Below are 9,039 nucleotides of genomic sequence, written 5' to 3'. Positions count from 1 at the left end.
CGCGGACGGCGGGGTCAGAGCGCCGGGCTGCCGGCGCTGCCTCCGCCGCTCCGCACGGCTCGCCTGCCCTCCAGCGGCCGCTCCGCCGCCCCGCACCGCCCGCAGCCCCGGGGAAAGCCCAGAGGTTTCCTCCCCCTCAACTTTGGAGGTTTTTTTGGTTTGTTTGGGGGTTTGCTTTTTTAAGAAAAAAAAAAAAAAATCAGACGCTGATAACGTATGGTAACTCTTTCCTCTTATAGCAGACAAGATGCCAGGAAATGTTAACCTCCACACATAGCCGAACTCTCCAAAGAGCACCCAACGTCAGTTAACACTTTATTAAGTGAGAATATAACCATAGCTCAGAACTCTGAGCTTTCCAAATTCTCCACTCAAATAACAGCGTGCATCAGCGCAGCGTGTCGGGCCCAGCTGCTCCCACCCCTGCGGGGACTGAGGTGCTCGCTCCCCCAGCACTCTCAGCCACAAATCAAGCAACATCTTTAATCCCTGGAGTTCATCACTGGGGAGCCTTCAGGTATCAAGTCACAGGGTGTTTTGGCCCATAGTTTCAGGCCCAAGAGGCACAGAAAACATTAAGTTTTAAAACAGTAATCAAAGCAAGTCCTTTTAAAATTTCCAGCACTAACACATGTCTGTGATGTATCTAACAGACTTCACACTTCTGGTCTTATGGATATTCAAGTTTAAAAAAAAAAAAAAAAAAACAACAAAAACCCAAACTGCTGTCAATTGCTGATGTCACCTACATCAGAGGCCCCATGCATCCCTGTCCTGGCAGTCCCATGGCACCTTGCCACAGCTGAAAGCTGTTTTCACACATGGCCAAGAACATCAGAGCCACCATCCTGAGCCCTACAAGTTGAGCTCACCAAGATGCCTACACTGGAATGATTCAGAATTTGGGGACTCACAAGATCACAGTATTTAGTTTAGATGTGAAAATATTCCATATATCCCTAATCATCACCGGTACCTCATTTCTTGGAAGCAGTTTGGGTGGCAGAAGCCCAGCCTGTGCCATCTTCTGCTAGTAGGTGCTGCTCAGCCCCACAGGAGAAGTATCCACAGCACAGGGTCATGCCCAGCCCCTCACCTTGCTAAGTCCGGTATCTGCTGCCCAATGCACACAGGAGTTCTGCAAAGCCAGAGGCAGTAACTCCTCCAAAACCCTCACAGTCACCTGTGGGCGTGAGCCTTGGCTGCTCCTCAGGCTTTTCCATCACCTACCTGCCTCCAAGACAAAGCGCTGCATACGACCACTGATGGCTCTGCCCGACACCCAAGCTGTCCAAGGCTGCTGCACCTGGCTGGAAGCAGAACAGCTCAAAAAGGAATTTGTAAAGCTGCTTCTAACACTGATCACTTTAATTGCCCCAACAGCATGTAAAATTACAGCAGCTACAACAGAGCTGTGAGCTAGGCATGGAAAAACTCATCCCAGGTGATGCTGGCCCAGACCATGCTGTGGAGCCATGTGCTGGTAGCACAGCTGCCCCCACAGCCACGACCCAAAGGACTTGGATCCACACAGGCCAGAAGGACCTGGACACCTCAATCAGCAAAAACTGCCAGGACAACACGAGGGGTTGTTTTAAAGAGGGCACATGAGGGCTTTCTTCTTTCAATTATTGTATTTGTAATCACAAAAGTTCTTTTTTAAAATAGATCCATCCTTTGCGCCTCAGTAGCCTGGCAAAACTACTAAATCTTCAATATCCAAATAGTTACCTGGAGAATAATACCAATATTGGGTGAATTTCAGACTACCAGTCTTGAACAACTCAGATGGGGCACAGAATAGAGACAGCTCATACATATCTCTGAAAAAAATCAAAATATCATTTAGCGGCATGCTGTTATGAATTTATATGAGCATGTGTGTATATGTATATCTGTATGTATATACATATATTTAATATTAAAAGCTCCACACCCAAACCTGTTGCTCCACAGCTGAAGGCTCTTGTGTGATCAGATTCCCAGCACAAATCCAGCCAGAGAAGCCAATGCCCACTGGAAAACCTTTCAGGGTGTTTATTTTTCTTACAGCACGCTCAGGGTGTGAAGGCTGGCACAGCAGTTCCGGAGAGCCTGACGTTCTCAACACTTTATAAACAAAGACAGGGCCGGGCAGGAGCGTGCACTGCAGCACACCCTGGCAGCTCCTGGGGTTACTGCCTTCCACTCACCCTTGCAAATGCCTGAATTAAGGCTGTGTCCTACAGTCCCTCGGTGGCTTATTGGATTAGTGACTGCCCTTCAGCAGCTCAAATCAAAGTCTGAGCAGCCTGACCTTTCACTTGCAGGGCAGTGAAGGTGCCCCCGGTGAAATGAGCTTCCCTCGCCCTGCTCCACTGGTCCATATCCCATGAGGAGCAGGCATTTCACAGAGCATGGAGCCCATTCAATGGGGCCAAGGACTTAAGAGCATGCTTGAATGGGAAGCCTTCCTACCCCAGATACCCCTTTGGAATGTGAAAGAGAAGCCAGCAGGAATGGCCAGGATCTGGCCCCGCTGCATCTGGCACACCAAGATTTAAATTAAAATGAAAAACCTGGGCTGATGCTTTACAAAGACCAAGTTCAGCTCTACATCCCAGCCCTGCTGCAGTGAGCAAATCCGTGTGCAGTTTACTCCTGTTATCTGCATCTCCAGCCTTGTGTCCAGACTTTTCCTGGAAAAATCCAACTGGAAAATCCAACTGAAGAGGTTTTCTGAATTTGAAAGCCTTGGTAAAAGGAAAGACAACTTTCAGACTGACTGGGGTGCATGTTCTGCCTTTATCCAGTTTACACCCAAAAAGACAACTTCCTCCCAAGGTAAGGAACACTTCTGCCACATAGTCTGGACACCCAGGGAAGGAGGGGATGCTTTGCAGTTACTGCCATTTGACAGAGTAGCCACCTCAAAATGACCTGAATTGTCCAGGAGGACAGGACTTCAGCCTCAGCTCCACCACATTCAGGCACAGTCTTGCAGAATGAACATGGTGAAGAACAGTCAGGACTTGGATTCAGCCATCACAGCCTGGACTTCTCAGGAACTGAGGCAACTGCAGCATCCCTTCCAGCTCTCAAGCACAGGGATGTCTCATGGCCCCTTGCAGAGGGAGAGCCCAGCATGCTACAGCCCGAATTCCCATGTGTATCATTGTAAGAGAAAAGAAGCCCTAGAGAGGCAGGCATTATTCAGCAGGCAGGGTTTTAGAGTTTATCAAGGTTTTACTCCCTCAAACACCCCTTGGATTTTCAATGGGATTTGGGGAGTGAACCCTCAGATTCCTCTAAAAGCTCCAGCTTACTCATAAACAAATCCCAGGACTTTATCAGCAGAGCAATGAAGGTAATCCCTGACAAGGATGAACATCTCAAGCTGAAGGGCAGGCCAGTGGGTTGGTTCAACACCCTGCTCTCCTGGGTATCCAGCCCCTCTCCAGTGCCCAGGGCCCCTTAGCCAGAGCTTGCCCCCACCCTGTGTCCCCCAGCCTGGCCACCCTGCTCCAGTGTCTGGCACAGGGTGATCCCAGTGCCCAGGAGCACTGCAGCTCCCCTCTGAAAGCATGAGACAGCTGCTAGAATGATTTTAAAGGGAGGCAAGAACAGGCCAACCTCTGCAGACAACCTTACACAAACCAGTGGGAAATTCCACTTTTCAGCCTTTGCAATGCATTAAATCCTAGGGCTTGGCTCCTTGGATTTATATTCCTCTATGGTTTCACTTTTCCCTAAAAAAAAAAAAAATTAAAAATCACAAGCTGTTAAGCTTCAAAACTTAATATTTCCTTAACTTAGAGCTTTTCAGCTCAACAGCTCTTAAACATAAACCTCTTATGACTGAAGTCTTCTGAATTAAGCTGTCTCCAGCAAGTCCCCATCTCAAGCCCTGTCTGTGGGATGACCCATCCCTCCCCACACCACCAGCCTGGGCTCCTGCCCTCTGCTGCTGGCTCAGGGCAGGACTCACACAATGTGCATGACCACCCCATGTCCCCACAGCTGGCAGTCACACTGCAGGGGCAGCTCAGGCACTGACTGGCAACATCACAGACCTCTCAATGCCCTGTGTCAGTCCCCAGTGGCGACATAAGTGAATGAGTGACCCCAGAGGAACTCAGGGTGGGCTGTGAGACAGCACAGTTCCTGAAAACAATGCTGGCAAACCTGTGTTTCTACTAATCTTTCTGAAGGGGAACTGTAGCCACACTTTGCATCAGAGCAAGAATTCAGTAAACATCATATGGGTGGATTTACACAAAAAATATTGGAAAATGTAATTTTTCTACAATGTCACACATCAGTAAAGAGACATCTCTGGAAGTCCCATTCTCCTAGGGCATGCACAAATGTCTCCTGCAAGCAGAGCTCCACCCACTTGGAGGTACAGCAGCAGGGCTTTTATCAGTGCTCTCCACCGTGGCCACAGCTGGGCTCTGAGGGACACTGCCAAGCAACCCAGACAGGGGACAGATTCATGCAGGAGCACCATGTTTCTAATGGTGTGCAAGCTTTTCCTAGAGATCAGGGAAAGGCATGCTGCTCCAACAGCAGTGGCTAGGGAAGACTGGAGGAAGAACTGAAAAGGATCAGAAGACTGAAAAGTCTGAAGAGCAGTGAAGGACTAAGCAAGAAGGTTGTGGCAAGATGTAGAACTAGGAAGGAGTTGGAAAGGACTATTTAGAACCATGAAGCCAGAGGGAACAAGTGGAAGCATCTCTCCTAATTCAAGACCCTAAAAATGAAGCCAAGATCCCCCAATCTCCCTGTCCTGTGCTCTCTGCAGATCACAAGGACTGGCTGAGTGCCCTGCATTCAGTGGTCCAATTACATGTTATTGCCCTTAGCTACAGTCATTGAGTTAAAATCTATTTTCCATGTAAAAAATTGGAAGGTAAGGCTTGAAAGTATGGGAAAAATATTTAAGAAACAAGGAAGAATGTCCTAAACACCAGAGGTGGCCTTATTATTAAACTGGAAGCTTTACTCATTAGCTGTAGCTGTGCACTGTTGTTGGTGTCCTCACACACATTTACACCCAGGGAACAGCTTTACACCACTTGCAGCAGTGCCCAGATAACTTACACTGCCTCGAAATAGCACGATAAGGGCTACTAGGAGCCTTTTATCAAGGACATTCCTGGGAAAATAGCACAATTACAACTTTGGGACAAATGTAAGGAGCAGTGGGAAGAGTTTTTTGAACAGGCATGGATAAAAGTGGCTGCAGTGGTGAAATGCCAAATACCTCAAACAGCTACAATACATCTTTAATTCTCCCTGCAATTATTACTCATTAAGAAAAACTAAAAGCAATGTAAAACCTAAGGCTTAATTTGAAAACAGGCAAAAGAAACTGTTTTCTCTTAAATAAAGTAAGTCACCAAAATTGGATGGGGCTCAGCAGGCTTCAGGCCCCAGCAATTGGTTGAGTAAGAATCCAGGACCCTTCTAACAAAATTGCCTTCAACGACTGTTTCTAGTAGCAGCATAATCACTCGAGGTGAATCAGGCACATCAACTCTGAGTGGCCCAGCTCTGTTCCCTCTTGGCCATCTGCAGCACAAGCAGGGTGCTGGCCATGCCCTTGTCCCGGACAAGGCTCTGGGCAGCAGCACACGGCGCTGGCACGGCCAGGTCAGTGAGGGTGGGCACTGTCAGAGGTGCCCTGCTGAGCATCCCTCCCAGGGTCTTCACTTTTCCCATTCTCACTTTTGATTTGACCCTTGGCCATCTTTTCCCCCCTTGTTTTATTCATTGCCCTTTCTTGCTTGTTTTCTCCCAGAATCCTTTTCCCATAGAGGCTCTTATGGCTTGGTCAGGGAGAGGTGACAGAAGTGGTGGAAGGAGGGAAGCTTTTGAAGAAAGGAGAAGAGTAAAAGTCATATTCCTACAACTGGACACAGGCCATACATGTGGTCCCCACAGCACACATCTTAATTAACATTTGATATATTTGATTGATTTACTTGGTCCCAATTAGGCACTGCTTAAAATTCATTTACGTAGACAATCCAAAGGCCAGTCACCAAAGAGCTGATCCAACATAACCCAGAATTGTTCCCACAAGTGTCCATGCAGGTAAAGCAGTGAGCAGCCAGGAGGGCATTCCCTGTGCTCCCTGCAAATGGGAGGACAAGGCAGGCCCCTTGAAGCACACCTGCAAATCCAGCATCACTTTTCCTGCACCCCATCACACACACTCAGCTTTCTGTGTTCTCATTGAGAACCAGGCTCAGACAAAGCAATCCTTAATAAATACCAGATCACAAAACCTCCAAACCTCACTCAACACAATCACTTGCTGTTGCTTGCCAGAAGCTACTGCCCACTAGCCAAGGGCAGGAATAAAGGCGCTGTGCTCCATCCAACACTGAGCTCCAAACCACCCCATTCTTTTGTAGCTTTTTCTGACATTTCTAAGTAGGATCCAGTCTTTAACGCCCTTTTGGATAAACAGTGAGAATAAGGATCTAGGTAGGTACTGGTTCCACAGAGAAGGAAGCAAAAGTCGAGAGAGCTTGGCTGCTAGTCAGTAATGGCACATGCAAAAGAGGACATGGCTTGGGGTATCGGGGTAGGAGCATGAACTCAGCCCCTGAGGGACCGTCTGGGTGGCAAGGAGCCCAGAACCGCCACCCATCCTGGCCCTGTTTTCCATTACCTCAGCCCACACACACTCCCACCCTCCTGCCAGCCATGCTTGAGTTGCTTCTCTCCAAAGGCTGCAACAATTGCTGAGCACAGGCAAAGAGCCTTGAAGTCTTCACAGCCCCTGGACTCTGAAAAGCCACTCTGGCAGGTTTGCTGGATCAGAGCAAAGAGAACCCCAGGACAGATCTAAGGCAGCCACAACCATTTCTCTTGAAAACCCCTAGGAATAAGGCACAGCCTGAGAGCTCCTAACAGGATGGTGTCCTTCTGTTATCACCTCTTCTGAAGTGAGATGTCAAGAGACACCAGAGACTCAGAGATCCATCTGCAGCCAACATAGCACGGTGGCACACCCACACTCAGCTGGGTGGCCTCCCCTTTGTCCCACACAGGGGGACACAGCTACCTGTTCACTGTAGGGAATGAAACACTTGCAGAAGGAAATGAAATAGGAAAAAGCCGGAACAGACAGGATCTGCAACAGGAAAGGCAGCAGTAGGGGCAATTCATGTACAAAGGAAAGGTGAAGGCACCGCTACCTGGAGAGGCATTTCATCATCCTGTAAAGAAGTCAGGTTGTTTTCCCATCCCAGCGTTAGGAAACAGCAATGCATTTGGCTGCAGAGCTCCATGCTCTCAAATCAGCCAGCCTCAAGGACCAGGATCACACACAAGCTTAGACCCCTCAACACAGCTATCAAAACACTATAGCTTTGTTGCCATCATTACCATGGCAAGAACTTGTTTCAACTCTGCAGAAAGTCAAAAAGAGTACTTCAAAAACCCACAACTGGTATTTGTCTTTTCTCTTCAACAGGTATTTTCAGATCTGAGCTTATATTAAAATCAAACTTTGAGGCTCTGTTCAAGTGAAAGAACTGGCAGCTGCACGTGAACATCCAAGAGGATCAGCTGCATCCAGTCATTAGATGGCCAGTCCCAAAAGGAGCCAGGGTTTGGAGATGTGACCAGCACAACAGCAGAGGTAGGGAAAAGGCCCCACGGCCAGAAGTGGGGCAGTGACCACCCCTCACGACTCCATAAACTGGCAGGGAACAGTGCAGGACCCAACCAGGGCCAAGTAAAGTTATTGTTATGCCACAAGGGTGCCTCAAAGATGCCACATGAGGTTCAACAGCAGCCTGACAACGATTTGACCTACATTATACCTCAGCACCAGCACAGCAATGATTTCCTTCAGAGCTGGCCATCCAGGCTCTGCCTTCCCCTGCAATGCTTGTGCAGAGCATGGCTGCACCCCAGACCTGCTTTAGTCAGTCACCTACAAACAACATCCTGGCTTTTCTTAAAACTTTAGTAATCAGAGTATTTTACTGGCTAGTAATTTCTTGCTGAAATTACTGTACAATTTTCACTTCTTTCGGCCAAAATTGTGGGCAATTTTGCTTAAATAAACCTGTCTGTGCCATTAGCTCTGTTTCACCAGGGAAATCTGCTCTCACTTGTGAGTATGACATCATCTATTGACATAACCCCACCAAAAAAGGCATTTCAAACCGTTATACTCTGCCATTTCACATGCTGCAATTATACTCAAGTTTAAATGAACCTTTGACACAAGACTTGCACCATTTTGCTTGTCTACCATGCACTTCCCCTTGGCTTTTTTCCCCAAAAGAACTATTTGCTTCTGGAGACCTGCGCTGCTTTCCATTGCACCCAGCATCTTAACTATAGGAACCAAGGATTTTATAATAGCAAGAATAAAAAAAGAAATTCAGTGGCAATTTTACAAACTGAATTGTATACCCTACCTAAACAACTTCTGGAGAATGCTAAGTTGAACAGATCCCATGGGCAATCAGCACAATGCAGTGCGTGTTCACATGTCCTGCAAAGCCACCTGCTGCAGGAGCCAGCTGTCCCAAGCCCTTCAAGCGGGGAAAACTCAACCTGCTTTACTCAGTTAGGGGTTTCCTGCTGTGAGAACACGTCAATTGTGTTAATTCTCAAACACAGCAAGGATTAAAGCAGAGTTTGATAGTTACCATACAAGCGTTTGAATGTTTCCTGAGTATTCTTCAGTCTCCATGACTGCAGTTACTGGACACAAGGTAGAACAGTCATGCACTGGAAGTGACAGCAAACAGGAGCCTTGAGGAGTTTCATCCTCAGTGCACAGACATCCATGCTTCCCTTCACCTGTAAGCCCTCACACACACGGATGTTTTTACTTCATGTAACAAAAATGGCCCAAAATTTAACTGGCTCTGAGCATCATGTGTAGGCCAGAGGAACAGAGAGGACTTCCTGCTCATCTAAGCTTTTGAATTTGTTGGAGATCAGTCTCAGCATTCCCAGGAATTTATCCACAGGCTCTGCACTCACTCAGTGAGCTCTCTAGGCACACCCTACAGCATTCAAGCT

This window comes from Fringilla coelebs (assembly GCF_963513975.1).
Source record: "Fringilla coelebs genome assembly, chromosome: 15".
NCBI classification, from domain to species: domain Eukaryota; kingdom Metazoa; phylum Chordata; class Aves; order Passeriformes; family Fringillidae; genus Fringilla; species Fringilla coelebs.
The sequence above is the reverse complement of the archived record's forward strand: the minus strand, read 5'-3'. Positions refer to the sequence as shown.